The sequence below is a fragment of the Panthera leo genome, chromosome B2 (genome assembly GCF_018350215.1).
Source record: "Panthera leo isolate Ple1 chromosome B2, P.leo_Ple1_pat1.1, whole genome shotgun sequence".
Taxonomy (NCBI): domain Eukaryota; kingdom Metazoa; phylum Chordata; class Mammalia; order Carnivora; family Felidae; genus Panthera; species Panthera leo.
In genome coordinates, this window is record NC_056683.1 from 13,931,111 (window position 1) to 13,951,256 (window position 20,146).

The 20,146-nt window shown below is 45.4% G+C and overlaps 1 long non-coding RNA gene across 1 annotated transcript in view; it reads left to right on the forward strand.

Annotated features, from left to right (window-relative positions):
• The first annotated feature begins 4,437 nt into the window (after window positions 1-4,437).
• The window catches only part of LOC122219546, a 73,357-nt gene continuing 57,648 nt past the window's right edge, over window positions 4,438-20,146 (forward strand). Inside the window, exons 1-2 of the long non-coding RNA XR_006202439.1 lie at window positions 4,438-4,568; window positions 9,634-9,769. This is a non-coding gene — a long non-coding RNA (uncharacterized LOC122219546). The remainder of the gene's footprint in view (window positions 4,569-9,633; window positions 9,770-20,146) is intronic.

Sequence of the window (20,146 nt, forward strand, 5' to 3'; positions counted from 1 at the left end):
GAAATGAGAGAAGGAAACAGCATTAAAAGCCTAAATCAAGGGACCCAGTTTAACGAATTAATCAGAAATTAGGAGCCCAAAAACAAATGTTTTACACTTACCTTGATCCTTTCAGCTAATTGATCAGTAAAATCACTCCTCATTATTTTTGACCTTTTGACCCTCTCAGTTCTATGGTATTGGTTGTTAAACTCTTCCCCTGACTCATATTCAAGAAGTTAAATTACTTTGAGAAATTGATTTTAAGAATTTGAGACACTGACCAATGTTCCTTTAGATCAGGGGTTCTTAACATTAAAAAGAATAGTAATTATGGATCCTTTCCAAGTGAGTGAAACATTTGCACCCCTTCTCCCAATAACGTCTTTAAGTGCTCAAAATAAAATAAATTACAGAGGAAGCGAATGAAAGTACGTTTATAAGAATCTTTTGAAAAACCAAGTTTACCACAGAGTAATATATTTGCTTCCCTATTAGTGCATCAAGCATCAAGATCTAGTGGCGGGTGATGGGTATTGAGGAGGGCACCTTTTGGGATGAGCACTGGGTGTTGTATGGAAACCAATTTGACAATAAATTTCATATATTGAAAAAAAAAAGATCTAGTGGCGGGGAGGTGGCGTGAAATGGGTGATGGGGATGAAGTTTATTTATTTATCTTTTTAAAGTAATCTCTACACCCAACGTGGGGCTTGAACTCATGACCCCGAGATCAAGAGTTGCATGCTTTCTGACTGAGCCAGCCAGGCGCCCCAGTTGATGGGGATTAAGGAGTGCACTTGTCATGATGAGCAGTGGGTATTGTGTTGGAAATGTTGAATCATTATATCGTGCACCTGAAACTAATATAACACTGTAAGTTAACGAACTAGAATTAAAATAAAAACTTAAAAAAAAAAAAAAAATCCGGTGGCAGATATGATCCCATGATTTCAAAGTAGTGATGTGTATAAACAGTGTTTTGTGATCTCTAAAACAATGGTATGTGATATGTGGTTTTTATTGGTGGCAAAGCTACTGCTCATAATGTCACGGTCTATTGCTTACATTCAGAATAGAAGAAAGTGCTAAACTGCAGTTAGAGGCTGGTGAAAATAAGAATAAAATCCACCCCACCCCATTTTCAAATCCTCTGAATTCTATCTATGGGCCCCTTGAGGGGTTCAAGAACCCCAGATGAAGAACCCTTGCTTTAGAAAATTGCAGATTCTTTAATTGGTTTTTTCAATCCTTGTTTTGATACAATAACTTCTCTTGGTATTTCTCTAACTGAGGTTTGAAGCAGGTTGCCCTAACCATACCTGGTGTTCACTGTGGGTGTTCTGACTGGATTGAGAGGGCCACCAGATGTGGGGTGCTCTGATTGGGCGCAGGCCAGCAGCACGGGTGGTGGAAAAATTGACCGAAGGCAGAACAAAAGAGATGAAGTGTATCGAATATACCTCCAGGGAGCTGTGGGCAGGACAGCAGAGGGGACTGTCGTCTGCTCCTAGGTGGTGTTGAGGGGCCACAGTTATAGCGCGGAGTCAGGAGGTATGAGATCTGGAATTTTCATTCCAGAAAATTCTCGGTAACTCTGCCTGGCTGTAAGTAGCCCATTGGTTAGTAGGGCTATTTAGAGGGGGGTTACTTAATAAGCCTCTTTGCATCACCTGTTGGTATTCAGCTCAGTGGTAGCCGTGGACCCTTTTGTCTTGATCAGGTTTCCAGTTGCTCAAGCCTGTTGCCTAAAAGTGCTTCTACATTCAGTGTTTCATTGTTCTATGTATTTTTTTTTTTAAAGAAAGTAATTGAGGATTTTTTTTAAAAAAAGTTTATTTTGAGAGAGAGGAGAGAGAGAAAAAGCACGAGCCAGGGAGGAGCAGAGAGAGAGAGAGAGGGAGAGAAGGAGAGAGAGAGAAGACGGGTTTGAGTTCACCCAATGCAGGGCTCAAACTCATGAACTGCAAGATCATGACCTGAGCCAAGGTCAGATGCTTTTACCGAGTGAGCCACCCAGGAGCCCTTGATAGAAGACTTCTATACCTCTTACTATGTGCTAGGTACTATTGCAAACATGTTAGTAACACTAATTAATATTTACAACTATTTACCAGTAAAACTGAATTAATATTTACAAAGATTAACTCGGTATTAGCATGTTTCTCCATTGGTTGTGGATACCTTTCTCTTGGGGGCTGTCACTCTTTCTTTGCTCTCATTGGAGCAAACCATTTCACGGTTTCCTTTTTCCCCAATCTGTATGTGTGATTAGGAAGTAATATGATTTAAAACTTGGACAGCTTTTCACTATTTTCTTTGTATTTATTCTGGTTGGGATTTGTAACGTTTCTGGTTTTTTTTTTTTTTTTTTTAATGTATTTTATTTTATTTTTTAAAAGGTTTTATTTTTAAGTAGTCTCTGTAACCAACATGGGGCTCAAACTCACAACTCTGAGATCAAGAGTTGTGTGCTCTACTGACCGAGACGGCTGTGCCCCCAGTGATGTTTCTGTTTTTTTACTTTTTGGGTTCTGTGGCTTGATGCCCATTGGTAGTTTTGGAGGGTTCTCCAGCTATTGCTTTTGCCCCATTCTCCTCCTCCCTGGGATTCCAATCACATCTCTTTTAACTTTTGGATGGTGAAGTCTTTTTATGAGACAAATGTCCCATGTGTCTCTTAGGCTTTCTTTCTTCTGTGTTCTTTGTCCATTTTGCTCCCTCAACATGAGTCTAGGTGTTTTCTACTGGTTTATTTTCCTGTTCACTAGCCCTCCCTACAGTCACAACCTCTGCATGGATTCTCAGCCTCCAGCTCAAAATTGCCTGAGAAACCAGCAAATGAAGTGTTGGCTCACCTCAGGGAGCCTCCCTGCTCTCTGGATCCTGGTGCCTTTGGAGAGTTCCATAGCTTTCCAATGTCTTCAGAAAGATGATGGTGATGATGATGGTGATGATGGTGATGTTGATGGTGATGGTGATGAGGATGATGGTGATGGTGATGAGGATGATGATGATGATGGTGGTAGATGGTGATGTTGATGACGATGATGGTGATGGTGATGATGATGATGGTGATGATGGTGATGTTGATGGTGATGGTGATGAGGATGATGATGATGGTGATGATAGTGATGTTGATGTTGATGGTGATCAGGATGATGATGATGGTGGATGGTGATGATGTGATGATGGTGATGATGATGATAGTGATGTTGATGGTGATGAGGATGATGGTGATGGTGGATGGTGATGATGATGGTGATGATGTGATGTTGATGGTGATGGTGATGAGGATGATGGTGATGATGATGTGGTGATGATGATGATGGTGGATGGTGATGTTGATGGTGATGGTGATCAGGATGATGGTGATGGTGATGAGGATGATGGTGATGATAGTGATGGTGATGGTGATGGTGATGAGGAGGATGATGATGGTGATGGTGGATGATGATGATGGTGATGATGATGATGTGATGGTGATGATGGTGGATGGTGATGATGATGGTGGTGGTGATGATAGTAATGGTGATGGTGATGGTGATGAGGATGAGACAGAATGCGAACGGGTTAGGGGAAGAGAGAGAGGGAGACACAGAATCCGAAGTGGGCTTCAGGCTCTGAGCTGTCAGCACAGAGTCCGACGCGGGGCTCGAACCCACGAGCTGTGAGATCATGACCTGAGCCGAAGTCGGACGCTCAACCGACTGAGCCACCCAGGCGCCCCTAACTCAACTGCCTCTTTAAAAACCCTATTTCCAAATAGAGTCACATTCTAAGCTGCCAGGGATTAAAACTTCAACCTATGAATTTGAGGGGTGGGGTACAATTCGGGTGATAGCACCACAGAAAAGGCTCGTGAAAGTCATTACCAGTTTTCTTAAGAATTGTAGAAATTAAATGCGTACGGGCCATCTTTGTCTTAGCACAGACCTCTCAAAATATGGCGCCTGCTCCCTTCCAATCTGCACCTTCAGCATGAACATTAGCATCGGCAGGAACTGTTGTGAGAAGTGCAAATTCTTGCTTCCCACTCAGACCTATTCAGCTAGAAAGTCTAGCGTGGGTGCAGCAAACCCGTGGGGTGATAGTGCTGTGGGCTCCAGTTGGAGACCCGGCACCCTAGCCACTGGGGAAGGGCAGTTCCAGTGCAGAGCCGGTTCAGCTATAAATTCTGCTCCTGCTAGCCCCAAGTCCTTTTCTAAAGGATGGACTCTCCTGAGACATCAGGGTATGACTGAGGGCCGGATCTGTCAGATAGCAGCATTTAAATCAATGCTCATCTGTCTTGTGGTATCATTCAGCATTCAAGTATCACATACACATTTGAGGATTTATAAAAGAGGTAATTTTCAGTGGAAAGCTTTCTTAGTTGAGGAATGAGATTCTTCACTAATCTGGGCCTCAGGTTTATTATCTCTAAAATAAGAAATCTGGATTCCTTTTCTAGCCCCCGACAGTCTGGGCATCCAGAGGAGTGACTCAGAACAAGTAATATCCCAGTGGTGCCAAGTGCTGAGATTTTTCTGGGATTCCTTGAATGATCAGACCCAACACCCGAAACTGAATCAGGTGGAATGCTTCAGGTGGGTAGTAGTTTCTAGAAATTCTGCAGCCGGGCCCCGTAAATGAGACTGGCCGAAGACAGATTAACAAGAGAACACCGGAAGTTTATTGACATATGCATGCTGCGTGTATATGTGGGAGCACCCAGAGACGAGTAACCCAGAGGGGTGGTTAGAATGTGGGTTTCTATACCATCCTGGGCTAAAACAAAGTTAAGTGGGTGGGAGAATCAAGTTATGGGAATGTGCCCAGGAAAAGTATGGTAAACAAAGGTTGTTTAGTAAGGGTTGTTTGATTATTTATTTTTGAGAGGCAGACCGCTACTGGGGGACGGACAGGGAAAGAGGGAAACACAGAATCCAAAGCAGGCTCCAGGCTCTGAGCTGTCAGCACGAGGGGTGAGATCATGACCCGAGCTGAAGTCAGATGCTCAGCCGTCTGAGCCACCCAGATGCCCCACTTATTTTTTCAAATATTTATTTTTGAGAGAGAGAGAGAGCAGGGGAGGGGCAGAGAGAGCGGGAGACAGAGGATCTGAAGCAGGTTCTGTGCTGACAGCAGAGACCCCAACGTGGGACTCTTAACTCACGAACTGTGAGATTACGACGGGAGCCACAGCCAGACACTTAACCCACTGAGCCACCCAGGTGCCCCTTATTGATTGATTGATTGATTTAAAGCAAGCTCTATGCTCAAAGTGGGGCTTGAACTCACAACCGCCTCCCCAAGATCGAGAGTCACACCCTCCACTGAGCCAGACGGGCGCCCCTGTTGTGACGATTTAAATCCTTGCCTTCTTTCACCATTGGTAAGCGTTGTTGAGTCTCCTTTTTCCTTTCCATAATAAATATAAATGTCTTTTACAAAAGGAAAACTGTGTCCTGTTTGTAATAGCTTTTCCTGAGCTCTTTAACTCAAAATAACCCATATGCCAAGGAGATATGTATTTTGGTATATCGTGGGGCGGGCATATCCTGGTCCCCCCTCAGTGCGTACGCGAGCCGCGCTGTGTTCCCCCAGCCCCGACAGAGCGCATGTAATGAGTTCTTGGGAAGCGTGAGGACGGAGGTCAGAATCCCCATATTGTCCCCGAGATCCCAAACTTCCTCAAACCCAGGAAGCAGCCTCACCTTCAGGGTGGCCTCAGACAGAGGGTCTTTTGACCTCCTCACAACCTCACAGGGTAGGGAGGAAGGTTCTGTTCTGCCCATTGTACTGTGCCACGGAATCCTTGGGAAACTGACGTATTTGCCCCAATTTACAAACTGGCCGGCGAAGGGATTAGGAAGAAAACCCACTTGGCTGACGCCAAGGCACTTGGTCCTACCACCCACGTTTTTGGGGACTGGGAGTAAGGAGAAAAAAAATACACACCGCAACCAATCCCCTAAAAAAAGAGGGCATGCCCTTGGAGTTTCTGTTCTGAAAGCGGCAGCTTCTCTTTCCTGATACAATCAAATTTATTTTTAAACACGATGAGTTGATGAGTGTCAGGTCAGGATGCAGTGGGTGAGCCGGCAGGACAAGACCTGTTTGGTTCCTGTATTAATTCCTCCTCGTGGCTGTGGAAAATCCAACTGACCAGGTTTCTGGGGAAATGTAGGCGGCTACTGGTGATGCTCACGGAAAGGGCGTTGTGGCTTGGCCTTTGTGGAAAAAAATCAATAGGAAGCTAGGGAACCTTGGGGCAAAGCTGGCTCGGTGCGTGAGATTCTTAGAAGCAAGATGTTAGCAACCTTACATGCCTGTGTTTGCGCGCTGTCATGATGTATTGTCTGTGTATTACTGTTAATTATTTGAAAGTGACCATAACTACTATTAACACGCGACAGTGCCTCATTAGAGTGTGTAATTGTGTCCGTCGCTAATGATATTATTACGTGTCTTTTAACCGAATATGGGACATTAATTCTAGTCCCTCAGCCTCCTCGCTACCAATTTTCCAGGTAGAATCCTAAAGCCCAAGCAGTCTTTTCTTTTCTTCTGTCTGAGTTCGGTTGTGCTTAAACCGTTTTAAGAAAATGGTTGTCTTCAGGGCGCCTGGGTGGCTCAGTCGGTGAACCGTCAGACGTGATCTGGCGGTTTGTGGGTTCGAGCCCCGCGTCGGGCTCTGTGCTGACAGCTCGGAGCCCGGAGCCTGCTTTGGAGTCTGTGTCTCCCTCTCTCTCTGCCCCTTCCCTGCTCACACTCTGTCTGTCTCTCTCTCAAAAACAAATAAACATTAAAAAAACATTTAAGAAAATAGTTGTCTCTTTTATTAAGGACGTACACACCCCCTCCCTCATAACTCCAAAAAGTCTGTAGCCATTCCTTGGCAGTTTGCTATACTCTTTTACAACTGGCTCCCAAAAGGTTTGCGCTCAGGTCAAACCTAAGCTCTTTTTGATGTACGTATGGCTGTCCCTTCTCTTCTTTTTCCCAGAGCACAGCTATTCTCAGACTAGAAGTGTTACCCTGCTGGCATCTGGTTCCAGGTTTCTTCCAGGGGTGGTGCCCCCGCCCAGGGGGCAGTCAGCCATATGTGGGGGATGGTTCTGATGTGTGGTTGTTTACTGTTGTTGTCATAGTCACAGTGCCAGAGGCTCTACGGGCATTCCCAAGGCCGCACGGGGCCGTCCCATCCCTTAACAAATGGTCTGCCAGGAGCATCTTCATGGAGAAACACTTCTCTGGGCCTCTCTGTCCCTGGTGTGTGACACGTTGTGTCTTTCAGTTCCCCACAGCAGTCTGGCCCTTAGTCTACAAGTGTTTTCCCAGGAGATCGGAGATTCCTCCTCTTACAGGATGTGTCCTTGCTTCTTGCCGGGCGACCTTGGGCCCTGGGTGTCAGTTTTGTGTCCTAGGACTTGAAATTACAAAGGATCTTCAAAAACCCAACCCACCCTAACCCAACCCTGTGTCCTCGGTCCCTCCAGTGAGGCTGGTAACTAATGACCAGATATCATCACCCTGATTTTATACGTAGGGAAGTGGTGAAGTTAATAAAAACAAGGGGCTTAAATACAGAGGACAAACTGAGAGTTGCTGGGGGGTGGCGTGTTTGATGGGGGAGAGGGGCTAAATGGGTGATGGGTGTTAAGGAGGGCGCTTGTTGGGATGAGCACCGGGTGTTGTAGTGATGAATCACTAAATGACTCACTAAATTCTACTCCTAAAACCATTATTATGCCGCATGTTAACTAACTTGGATTTAAATACAATGAAAACAACAGCCACAAAAAACCCCAAGGGGCTTGCTTTCACCCTCCTTCGAGGCCTTCCCTTGCTGGGACCCCTGGGGTGGAGGAGGCCTTGGCGGATTGCATCCAAGGAGGACACCTGACTGCAAGATCCCGCCCGCCACCTGTGACTGACATGGCTTAGTCCAAATGAAGGAACTAAGCCACAGTCAGGCCGTTTCCTGGAACTTGGTGCCGAGGTGTTTCAGTGGGCTGTGGGACCCAGGGTTGTTTGTGGAGGTGCAGGCTGGGGTCGGCATTCTGGGTTAGGGCTCTGATGAGCAGGTGGTGAAGACTTGTTTAGAGAGAAAGCAGGAGAGTCGCGGGTGCCTGGCCCGCTCAGTCGGTAGAACCTGTGACTCTCTCTTTTTTTTTTTCTTAATTTTTTAATATTTATTCATTTTTTGAGACAGAGATAGAGCGCGAATAGCGGAGGGGCAGAGAGAGAGAGAGAAACACAGAATCCGAAGCAGGCTCCGGGCTCTGAGCTGTCAGCGGTGAGCCCGACGCGGGGCTCGAACCCACAAACCATGAGATGGTGACCTGAGCTGAAGTTGCACGTTTAAACCACTGAGCCACCCAGGCGCCCCGAGCATGTGACTCTTGATTTCAGGGTTAGGAGTTCAAGCCCCACACTGGAGGTGGAGATTACTCAAAGAAACAAACAAACAAATAAACTTAAAAAAAAAAAAAAAAGAAAACAGGAGAGCAGAATGAAAAGAGACAGAACTAGAAAGAAAGAGCGGTTGAGAAAACACGGTTCTACTTTCCAGTTCCCAGACTAGGTCCCTGGGAGGCCTCGTGGTACCTTAGCCGAATCCTGTGAACGGCTGTGATTCGCTGCGACTTTTCACGGTACCCTCTCCGCCTTTCTTGGGAGCCAACTTTGAAGAACCTTAGTTTGTGGCCTCATCTGGGCCAATCGGAGACCCTGCTCATAAAGGGAACGGGTTTTTATAAGATGCCGAGGTTTTACTTTCAAAAAGTGTTGCCTTGTGTTCCTGAGGACATTTCTAGGAGGCCCTGTTTATGGACAAGGGCAGCCCGACACTCTTACTCCCCATTGATGGTCTTGCCAGCCATCACGGGAGGACCTTGAAACACCTGGTCTCCGTTAATGCGACTTTCACTTAAGACTGGTTGCCGGCCTTGGGGCAGGGGGTGCACGCCTGCTCAGGAAGGCAGTATCCGATCCTCACTGGGGACGGTCTGATTTATGTTTTCTCTTCCTCTTTCCTGTTGTGCTTCCTCGAGGTCGGCTTCTCTCTTCATAGCGGCCGTTGCTGCCAGCCTGAGCTGGGGCCGTCTTCTGTCACCAAAGGGAAGCACAAAGCCAGATGCGTAAATCTTCCGTGGTATCCAGTGTCTGTAGTCTTCTCTTGGCCTCCTCTCCCTCCTGCGTGCCGTGTTATTTAATCTCTTAAAGTAATTAGTAGTTTAGGTAGGACAGGAGGTGAGCGTGTGCAGGTGGGGGCTTTCCAGATCTTTCTCTCTGCCGTCCTTTCTTTGATGTTCTTGTCTACAGGCAGAACGAGAGAGCAGGGGCGCCTGGATGGCTCAGGCGGTGAAGCATCCGACTTCGGCTCAGGTTATGATCTCATGGTCTGTGTGTTCGAGCCCCCTTCGGGCTCTGCGCTGGCAGCTCGGAGCCTGGAGCCCGCTTCGGATTCTGTGTCTCCCTCTCTCTCTGCCCCTCGCCTGCTCACACTCTGTCTCTCTCTCTCTCAAAAATAAATAAACATAAAAAAAAAAATAAAAACGAAAGATGCAACAGTTTAAGAGAACAACTGTGCTTGGGGGAACATAAAAGTTTTGAATTCTCGTGGCGGTCAGTTACAGTCTCCCCTCTATGCTTCGATTTTCCAAGGTCACGACTGAGGAGGTCTGCGTGTGGCATCCGTTGACAAGCCTGTGGGTCCCTGGAGTCTTTGGGGGTGATCCCGAGTAACACTGCATTGCACCGAGAATGGCAAAGCTGTTGACTTTCTCTGTTCCCCAGCTGGGTAAGTTCCTAAACCTTGTTTCGTGACATCACTGGGGTGCTCCTTCTCTGAAGGGCTGACGGAAACTAATCTAACTCCCAGCAAGGTCACAGACAGCCGAGGCGCTACTTTACGATGGGTCTGTACTTTCAAGGACTACCCAGGGTTTCCTGCCTTGGCCTCCTCCTGGCGAAACCGGCCCCTCTTGGTCCACTGGGCCCCTCTGTTCTGGATTGTTCGACTCTATATACCATCGCTGCACTTAGTTGTGTGCAGAGCTTAGACCTTCCTCGGGATTCTTCAAAACAACAGCAATGATGTTCTTGAATAATCTGCCGGTGAGACGAGGAGACAAAACATATACTCCACAGCCAACAACTTGAAATTCCCATGAAATATTCTGTTTCTCCAAAGATACTTTCTTCTTCTTCTTCTTCTTCTTCTTCTTCTTCTTCTTCTTCTTCTTCTTCTTCTTCTTCTTCTTCTTTTTTTAAGATTAAAAAACATTTTGTAAGTAATCTCTATACCCAACATGGGGTTTGAACTCACAGCCTCGAGATCAGGGGTCCCATGCTCCACCCACTGAGCCAGCCAGGTGTCCCTCTCCAAAGCCTCTTTGACAACCTTGGCTGCTTTTCCCACCCTCTCACCCTGATTTTCCTGTACTTTTCAAATTCTTGCCATTCTTATCATGCAGAGCAATTCAGTTGTGACCAAACTTGGGGTCAAGGTTAGGGAGCTAAACTCATCCAAATGGTCACAAAATAAACATCTAAGGTGGTCAGGACCCAGCCTCCTTAGAAGGCAGATCAGTATTATCACTTATTGCTTGGGATTTTGTCTCTCAACCCATGGGGTTGATCAAAGGATTTCTTCCTGGTAAATCTAGGACTGTCCCTGAACGGAAGTCTCAGTCCAGCTGCTAAAGGAGGCAAATGTTCCTCTGTCTCATTACACCAGAAGCCGGAGAGCAAAACTAGTCATTAGAACATTGCTCAGCATTCAGGGGATGACAGTGGAAATTGTTGGATGGCTCTGAGGGAGATTTCCGTCTAAGTGAGGGGCAGGCTTGGCTCTCTCTGTGCCGTGCTGGAGCGTGTCAACGTAATGATGGTGTGGCTGTGGCCAAGTTCACGGATGGCTAAGCCCTAACCACTTCTTCCTTCCCCGCTCCCCTTCTGGGCTCCATTCAGTCCTTCCCCTCTTGACTTGGTCTGTCATGAGAACACACTGTGTAACGTCAATACTTTCCCAAGAGTCCTCTTCTGAATTTTATTTTTCTTTATTTGTATGCTTTTTTAATTTCACCTTAAAAAAACGTTTTATGTATTTATGTTTGAGAGAGAGAGTCTGAGCAAGGGAGGGGCAGAGAGAGAGAGAGAGAGAGAGAATTCCAAGCAGGCTCTGTGCTCTCTGCGTAGAGCCTGACACAGGGCTCAATCCCATGAACCATGAGATCATGACCTGAGCTGAAATCAAGAGTCAGGTGCTTAACCAACTGAGCCACCCAGGTGCCCCTTCTTCTGAATTTTATTGATTTCATTATTTATTGTGATTGATTTCTTCTCGATGGTGTGGAGAGAGACCCCCTCATTCCATGAGTTCTTTTTTATTTTTTTTAGAGAGAGAGAAAGGGTGAAAATGGGGGAGGGGCAGGGAAGGAGAGAGAATCCCAAGCAGACTCCACACAGTCAGAATGGAGCCCGATATGGGGCTCAAACCCATGAACCATGAGACCATGCCCTGGGACAGTCAGAGGCTCAGCCGACTGAGCTACCCAGATGCCCCTCATTCTGGCTTGCCATGTCGCTCTTGCGATGCACTCCTTCAGAGAGTGTTCTCGGCGATCTCCAATCTGCCCACGGACTCCCTATGGCTGTTAGAACTGAAGGGTTAACACCACCGACCCAACTTTTACTGAGGTTGGGACCTAGGCTCAGAAGAGCAAAACCACTTGTCCAAGTTCACCTAGGTCGTGTTGAGGCCAGGACTGCATTTTGGCTCTTCAGATGTCTAGTTCCTGTGTTTCCACCCCATCTCCCCACTACCTATCAGCATGATTTGTGGTTGTTCTTTTGTCTGGTGTCTCTACAATTAGACCCTAAGCTGCCAGAAAACAGGAACTGCGTTTCCTCAATGATTTAGTTAGGTTCCCAGCGGGCACCCCGTCTATGTCATTTATGCATTTCAACAGATATTTCTAGAGAACTCATTATATTAAAGTGCTATATTTTATATATGCTTGAGTATGATAATATATACACATACAAATATAATGATAAATATATTCTATATATGCTGTCTATAATTTATACATTAATTATTGGTTCTGGGGGCATAGAAGATGAAGGATATACTTTAGGTTCTCTTAAGAAGCTTACTATCCATGAGAGCTGCAATAAGAGAAGAACAGAGAGAGTATACATAAATACAAGGGAAGGAGACGTAAATTTCGTTCGGGGGCTCTGGAAGCTTTGTGGAGAAGATAGGATTGGGGCTGAGCCTCCTAGAAGAATTTCACCAGAGTCTTAGGAGAGGAAAGGCTTGTGAGTGGCAACTTGAGGAAACACCTAGAGGCAGGAGGGCCAAGGAGTGTGATGCATAAGGGTCCATAGGCTACTGTGGCTGGTGTCTGTGAGATGCAGACAGGAGGTGTGAGGTTGCCGCGGAAGGAGGGATAGAGGGCTTTGGGCACTTCTGGAACGCTGCAGCAATGAACCCCTCTGTGTCTGTCCGAGCTTGAACCTGGCTGCAAACAGACACTCTATGAAGAGTTATGTTTACAAAATAAATTCATGAGAAGTATGATGTGGGTCCACAGACTACAGGAATCATGGTACCCAGGGGCACTACGTTGCTTAAGAGCGCGGACTTTGGAGCCAGAGTGGCGAGGTTTAAATCCCAGCTTTGCCGGTTATAAGCTGTGCCATCTGGGAAAAGTCTTTCAACCTCTCTGGGCCCCCATTTCCTTAACTGTGAAATGTGGATGACAATGGTGTCTACCTCATAGGCTTGTTAATGATGATTAAATTGAGTTAGTACATGCAAAGCACAATTTAGAGCAGTGCCTGTATCACAGTAAGTGCTGTATTTCTTAATTATTTGTATTATTATAATATTACTGGCTTTGTATACTCTCAAACTGGAGGAAAGCCTGTCTTCTGAAAAATGCCTCCTACTACGTGCCCTCCTGTTTAAAATTCTTCCATTAGGCTTTCTTTAAAAATTCGAGGGCCTTTATTAAAACACGTACATAATTAGGAAGCCAAGAGTTGGACATCAGCCATTAACTCCTCAGCAAGAATTCTGTTCCCTAATAGAGCCCAGAGGAAATGGGCTCTATAATGGCAAGTCAGGAGAATTAATAATAATATAGTTAAATAAGTCACTTATCTGGAGGGAGAGGGACTTACAGAAAATACAACTGCCCAGGCTCTAGCAAGTGTTTCATAAATTTTTTAAAAAATTTTTATTTATTTTGAAAGAGTGAGACAGAACGTGAGTGGGGGGAGGGGCAAAGAGAGAGGGAGAGACAGAATCCAAAGGAGGCTCCAGGCTCCGAGCTGTCAGCAGAAAGCTGGATGTGGGGCTTCAACCCACGAACTGCAAGATCATGACCTGAGCTGAAGTCGGATGCTTAATTGACCGAGCCGCACAGGTGCCCTAACTTTTTTTTTTTTTTTTTAAAGTAATCTCTATGCCCAGCATGGGGCTTGAACTCACAACCCCAAGATTGAGAGTTGCATACTCTAGAGTGCCAGGGTGGCTTAGTCCCTGGCATCTGACTCTTGATTTCAGCTCAGGTCATGGTCTTAGGGTCTTGGGATCAAGCCCCATGTCAGATTCCCCTCTGGGTGAGGAGCCTGCTTAGGATTCTCTTTCTCTCCCTCTGCCCCTCTACTGTGAGCTCTCGCTTTCTTTGTCTCTCTCTCTCTCAAAAACAAAAACAAAAACAAAGCAAAAAAACAAAACAAGAAGAGTCATATGCTCTATCCACAGAGTCAGCCAGGTGCCCCTCACTAACTTTATACTCTGGGATGGCACTTAAGGGGTTCCATAAACGTTTATAACATTTAAAAATAGCCTAAGCTATTAAAAAATACCTGCTGTAAAACTATGCACACAATGCCAAATATCAGAAAATTGAAGATTACCAAGATGTTACCATTTGCTATGAAATGGATGCATTTTTGTGTAGAATTTGTAACACAGCTTCTTCTGCATCCTCTGCTTAGTTGAAGAATATCTGGAGACTATAAGATGAACGGCCAAGTAATTGCAAATGGTATCTGTTTTATTTTTATTTATTTTTTTAGTGTTTATTCATTTTTGAGAGACAGAGAGAGAGAGAGAGAGAGACAGCACATGAACAGGGGGAGGGGCAGAGAGGGAGGGAGACACAGAATCCGAAGCAGGCTCCAAGCTCTGAGCCATCAGCCCAGAGCCTGATGTGGGGCTCGAACCCACGAACTGTGAGATTGTGACCTGCGCTGAAGTTGGATGCTTAACCGACTGAGCCGCCCAGGCACCCCTAATGGTGTCTGTCTTTTTTTTTTTTTTTTAATATATATATTTTTAATGTTTATTTATTTTTGAGACAGAGCATGAATGGGGGAGGGTCAGAGAGAGAGGGAGACACAGAATCCGAAGCAGGCTCCAGGCTCTGAGCTGTCAGCCCAGAGCCCGACGCGGGGCTCGAACTCACGGACCGCGAGATCATGACCTGAGCCAAAGTCGGACACTTAACTGACTGAACCACCCAGGTGCCCCATGGTGTCTCTCTTTAATCAGATTTTTGTCAACCAAAATTTTCTTGGCATTTTGCACTAACATGAAATACAGAAATAAAGTGGATGATAAGGTTGATAGATTTACCACGGTTTTCCTTAGGTCCCCATTTAAACATTTTACGTGCACCCAAGCACCGTTGTTCTTACTGATTTTATTCCAGGTAAATATCATTAATTTGAGTTTATAAGACATGTCTATTAATAAAATGCCACTTTGATCAGTGTTACAATTCTCTGTATGATGATTTCATATGAAAAATGGGCTCCCTACTAAAAAAGTTTAAAACCCATCGGTTGGGAAAGTGGCTTTGAACTTGGAGATGGGATAAATGAGTGAAGGAAAATATGGGTGATGCAGCCTGAACAACTGATTGGAAGAAGTGACACAGTGCTGTCCTCAAGGCTGCAGACAAAAACGTTGACTCACAGCAGGTTAGAGAACACAGAAGCAGGTTAGAACAGCTGGCATCGTGTGATTTGTTCCGTATCTCTGAAATTAACTGGTTTTTGTTATTTCCAAACAATTTTAGAAAGACCGTGACATGTAGCATATGTTGTAATTTTACCGGGGCACAAAATTGTAAAATAATCCTGTGTCAGTGCATTAATCAGAAAAATCATAAAATATTTTAAGATAAAAATTGAGGCATGAACTTGACTCATGCTTGTAACCAGGCTGGGGGTTAGGGGAGATATGGGTGGCAAGAAGTAGTCCTAAGAAGGGTGCCCAGCAGGTCAAGCACCCTGCTTTCATTGGCCTCTCCATCCAGCTGGCTCTCTACTAGTCTTGTCTACACTTGAACTCTTTTGTCCTGTGATAGAAACTTGATTTCTTAAAAAAAATTTTTTTAATGTTTATTTATATTTGAGAGAAAGAGAGAGAGAGAGAGAGAGCACGCGTGTTCAACCATGAACTGTGAGATCATGACCTGAGCCGAAGTTGGATGCTCAACTGACTGAGCCACCCAGCCTCCTTTTTTTTTTTTTTAAGTTTATTTATTTATTTTGAGAGAGACAGAGACAGTGTGAGTGGGGGAGGGGAAGAGAGAAATGGAGAGAGAGAGAATCCCAAGCAGGTTCTGTGCCATCAGCATGGAGCCCGACATGGGACTCGAACCCACGAAACGGTGAGATCATGATCTGAGCCAAGACCAAGAGTTGGTTGCTTAACTGAATGAGCCACCCAGGCGCCCCAGAAACTCAATTTCTTTGTGAACAATGGCCTTGAGCTCCTTGGAGAAATGGCTGATTCTAGGGCCGGGGCAGAAAATATGCAAGATGAATTAGGAGCATCTCATAGTACCAGTAAGTAAAGACATGCAAAACCAAAGCAAACATGGAAACCTAAGCCCTACCACAACATACAGAGCATGTCAAAGGGACACAGGAGCCAGCTGAAAGAGCTCCATGGCAAAAGTTGCAACAGTTTGAGTCACAACATAAATAAAGTAGTATTGGATCATAATCCAAAATATAAAATAAATGCCCATTAGTCCATATGGATATAAATAAATGACTAAATAAATCAATGAACAGGGGAGAAGGGACACGTCTCCTGTGAAGAAAATTCCAAATAATTCTTGTAAATATTCTGCTCTCCAAGAGCAGTTGTTTTATGTAACTCATAACTTCCTTACATGGCTGGACATAGTGACTTCCTTCCAAAGAACACAGTAAAGAGGAAACAAAGACTAACTTTAAAGTGAAGAAACTTGACAATTACCACCTTCCCTTGGTGATCAAGGTTAACACATTTAGTGATAAGTCCTGTCGAGAGTACGTACCATGACATGATATGACGAAAATGGCACTTCACCTCTGACACCTTCTTCTTCAGAACTCATAATTTGAGTCTAATCTGGAGAAAAACAGATTTCAATGAAAGGATGTCTTGCAAAATACCTGACCAGTCTTCTTCAAAACTATCAAGGTCATCAAAAACAAGGTAAGTCTGAGAAATTGTCACAACCAAGAGAAGCCTAAGGAGATGTGGAAACAAAATGTGATATGGTTCCCTCGATGGGAATCCTATAACAGAATAAGGGCATTTGGTGAAAAGTAAGGAAATCTGGGGGGGTGGGGGGGAGGACTTTTGTTAATAAGAATGTATCGATCTTGGTTCATTAATTGTAACAAATGGACCACACTAATGCAAGATGTTAATAACAGGGGCGACTGTGTGTGGGGTGGGGGTGGGGGTTTTATGAAACCCCTTGTACCATTTGTTCAATTTTTCTATAAATCTAAAAGATAAAGTCTATTAGTTTTTTTTAAAGCCTCTAGAAAGAAATGTTAATGCTACTGAGGAGTGAAGAGGTCAAAGGGATTTGGTTCTTAAGCAGACGGTAGGAGTTTCATGGAGAGTTATATCTGGGGATTCATGAAGATCTGGGAATATATCCCATTGGAATATCAAGCGTTTACTGTTTTCAGTAAAAGTTTCTTAACTTTGACTTTAGTGAGTCAATAGGTACCAGTATCTTTCATCACAGGTAGTACCTTTTTCTGCCCACGTCCTTTCCTTGATTTGTCATGTCATGGAGAAAAAACTGTTCCTCTAGCCTCTTAGTTTCTCGATTTGGGGGCCTGCAAATTAAATTGACAAAAGACAGAACAATAAGCACAAACACAGATCTTTATTCACATACCTAAGTGGGCCCTCACAGAAGAATGGGATTCAAGATGGCGGTTACAATTTGGGGCTTAGGTACCATGTTAATAGGAGAAAGGTACTAATGCGAAAACAAATGACTATTAGGAAAGATAAAAGGGCCCTTAAGAGAAGAGATCAGAGATAGGATCGTGATGTCTGTTTAGGCAGTTCCTTATCCCAGTAACAGGCTTCTTGTCTCCAGTGATAGGAGTCCATTTTTGCTGCTTGCAAAACTCCCGAGGAGGAGATTTATGATAGTTGAATTCTTCTGGGAGGCTCTGCTTTTAGGCAGATAAGGGGATTTAGGGGGAAAAGGGGGGGAAGAAAAGAAAGAAAGAAAGAAAGAAAGAAAGAAAGAAAGAAAGAAAAGAAGGAACAGAAAGCCCAAACTCCTCTTCCCAGTGCTATATTCGAGATTCCTTCAGTAGAAGGCAGGCTTCCCAAATGCCACCACACTAAGGGAAACACCATTTAGAACTTTGGCAATGTCTCCAGAGGGAATGGCAGGTTGGAATGGATGGAGAACTGGACATTTCGTTTAAGGCATGTCTTTCAGCACAGTGCTTGATTAAAGATTGGCTAAGGATCATGACCCCACAGTCCAGGGTTGGTGAAAAACACCAGGTAATGATTTCGAGGGGTACAAAATTTTAGGGCTTTACACGGTCAGTTAATGGGCTTTTCAGGAAGTTTCTGACTAGATGTTCTGGAATAATGAAGTTCAATCTATGGAGACGTTGGAATAGTAGAGTCGTGTTATTGTACCCGGCGGTTGCTGGGTGTGTGGGGGCAGTTTTTTATTCCTCAGTGGCTTGTCCAAAGCCGTGTGCAGGGGTAGATGTTTTGGTTCTCAGATTTCACTGCAAGATTGAAAAAAAAAAAAAAAAAGGTCCATATATTGTAACAAAAGTAGGATTCACGCTCACCATTCTGCTTGCCGGTTTCCCTTTTAACTCAATGACCGACCAAGGCTGCCTTTCCAAAGTCCTCCATTCAGACCTATGTCATTTCTTTTAATGGCAGAATCCTTGTATGACTTTAAAACCCAATGGCTTTGTGGCCTATGGCTCTGTCTTCTGATCACTTACTGGGGGCCTTGGGGCAGATTCTTAGGCCATTATCTTCTGCTCTCTTATCTTTATTTTTGAGCAAAACAAATAATCCTCTTCCAGACAGTTTTCCCCAAGGGGAAGAAAGTTCAATTTATCCATATCTTCTAGATCTTAGACTTGTGCGGCCTTGGCTTGGGCAAGAGCTGACCCCTTGCTGCCTGGGCCCCTCCAAGCTAGCTGGGTCCCTTCCGTGGGTTTGGGAACACTGGTCGAGGACACTAGAAGACTCTGAAACTCAGGAGCTGGAGGTCATTTGGCCAATGCCACACAGGCAACTCTCTAGTTTAGAAGTAAACTGGGTGGCTGAAAGCTTTGAAGACATTCTGTCTCCCAACGAGTGATTCAATCAACTCTAACCTGACTGCCACCCAAGGCAGTTTGTGAGCAATACTTTTTATTTCATTTTTATTTAATATACATAATATGACATAATCTACACATATGGCTGTTCTCCGGTCCCCCTGATGCGTGTTTTAGCCAGCCTGGGTGTCTTTTTTTTTTTGTTTGTTTCCCTATCCTGCTGAAGGGGCCAGGATATGCCTCCAGAACTTTCCAGAAAGTTTGGGGCAGAGCTTTTTGATCCAGCCACCAGGCCCCATTGCCTTCCCTAAATTGCCTCAGAACACCAAGCCCTCCCCCATCTTGCCTTTCCAACCCCCAACACTGCTCTCCCCTTCTCTTAGCCCTTGGCAACCTTAAACCTTTCTCCCGCCCACACCCCCCCACTTTTTTTTTTTTTTTTTTTTAAACAGGGACGCAATCTCTCTCTCCTAAGCAGGCTCTGCAGGGCCTGTAGGAGCAGCTGACAAAGAGAACAAGCAATTTCTTAGCCTTTCAGCTCCACACTGCCTCTGTTTTTTGTGAGTGGCCAGTGCACCTGTTGTGATAAGCAATACCCCCTTCACAAGCAATTTCAAAAGAAGGCAAGCGTTACACCCTACTCCCGCCCCTTTCTTTTAAGGGGATGTTAATAATTTTAAGAAGGAGTTGGGGGGGGGGCGGAGAGAGACAAATTCTCCGGATGGGTTCTTTAGGCTGTGCTGATGTGGAGGCGAACAAAGGGGAGACAGAGCTGACCTCACCGGCTTCCCGAGCGCTGCACCCGCCTAGACTGGGGCTCACAGACTGGGTGGAAGTTGGCTCCATTTGCGACTGGGGTTGGGGGGGGGGCGGCTCTCCTCTCCTTGCTCTCTGTGGGCTGTTTTGGTTTATTTGTTCTGTGGTTCTCTAAGCTTCTTTGTTTGACCCTGGCTGGTAAGGAGGCTGGAGGCTTGGTGAAAAGAACCTTCTCCCAGCAAAACGAATCTTGGCATAAGCAGATTATAGGGCTTCCGCTTTGCCGAGCCGGGTGGGAGGGCGAGCATGTGGCCTCTTCCGTTTATTTATTTATTTTTCTTTTTTAAAGTCTATTAAAGTCATGCCGGCCAAGGTGTTGGCCTGACGGGCTGAGATTCTGCGTTTAGCCCTGGACGAGTGGCCCACGGGGCTGCCTGGTTGTGTGTGTTTCTGCCAGGAACGGATAGCATCACCTCTCGGGGGGAGGACGGCGTCCCAACATTCTGGCCGTTGAGTTCAAGGGGAGCCATTTGCTTCTGTCACCTCCATCCTCCGCGGCTTGTGTTGAGCTAAGGTTGTGGGTCCCGGAAGCCTCTGTGGGCCTGGAGTTATTGCCTAGAAGGTGCTGTCTTCTCGTCTTCGGGGCCTTGGGGCGGGCCTGGCCTTCCTGGTACCAGCCGCCCCGTGCTGTTACTGCCTCTGTTGGGGGAGAAAAACTTTCTCTCTACCCTGTTGTGTTTAGCATTTGGAGGTCTGTAAGTTAACCTGACAAAGGCAGATCAGCAAG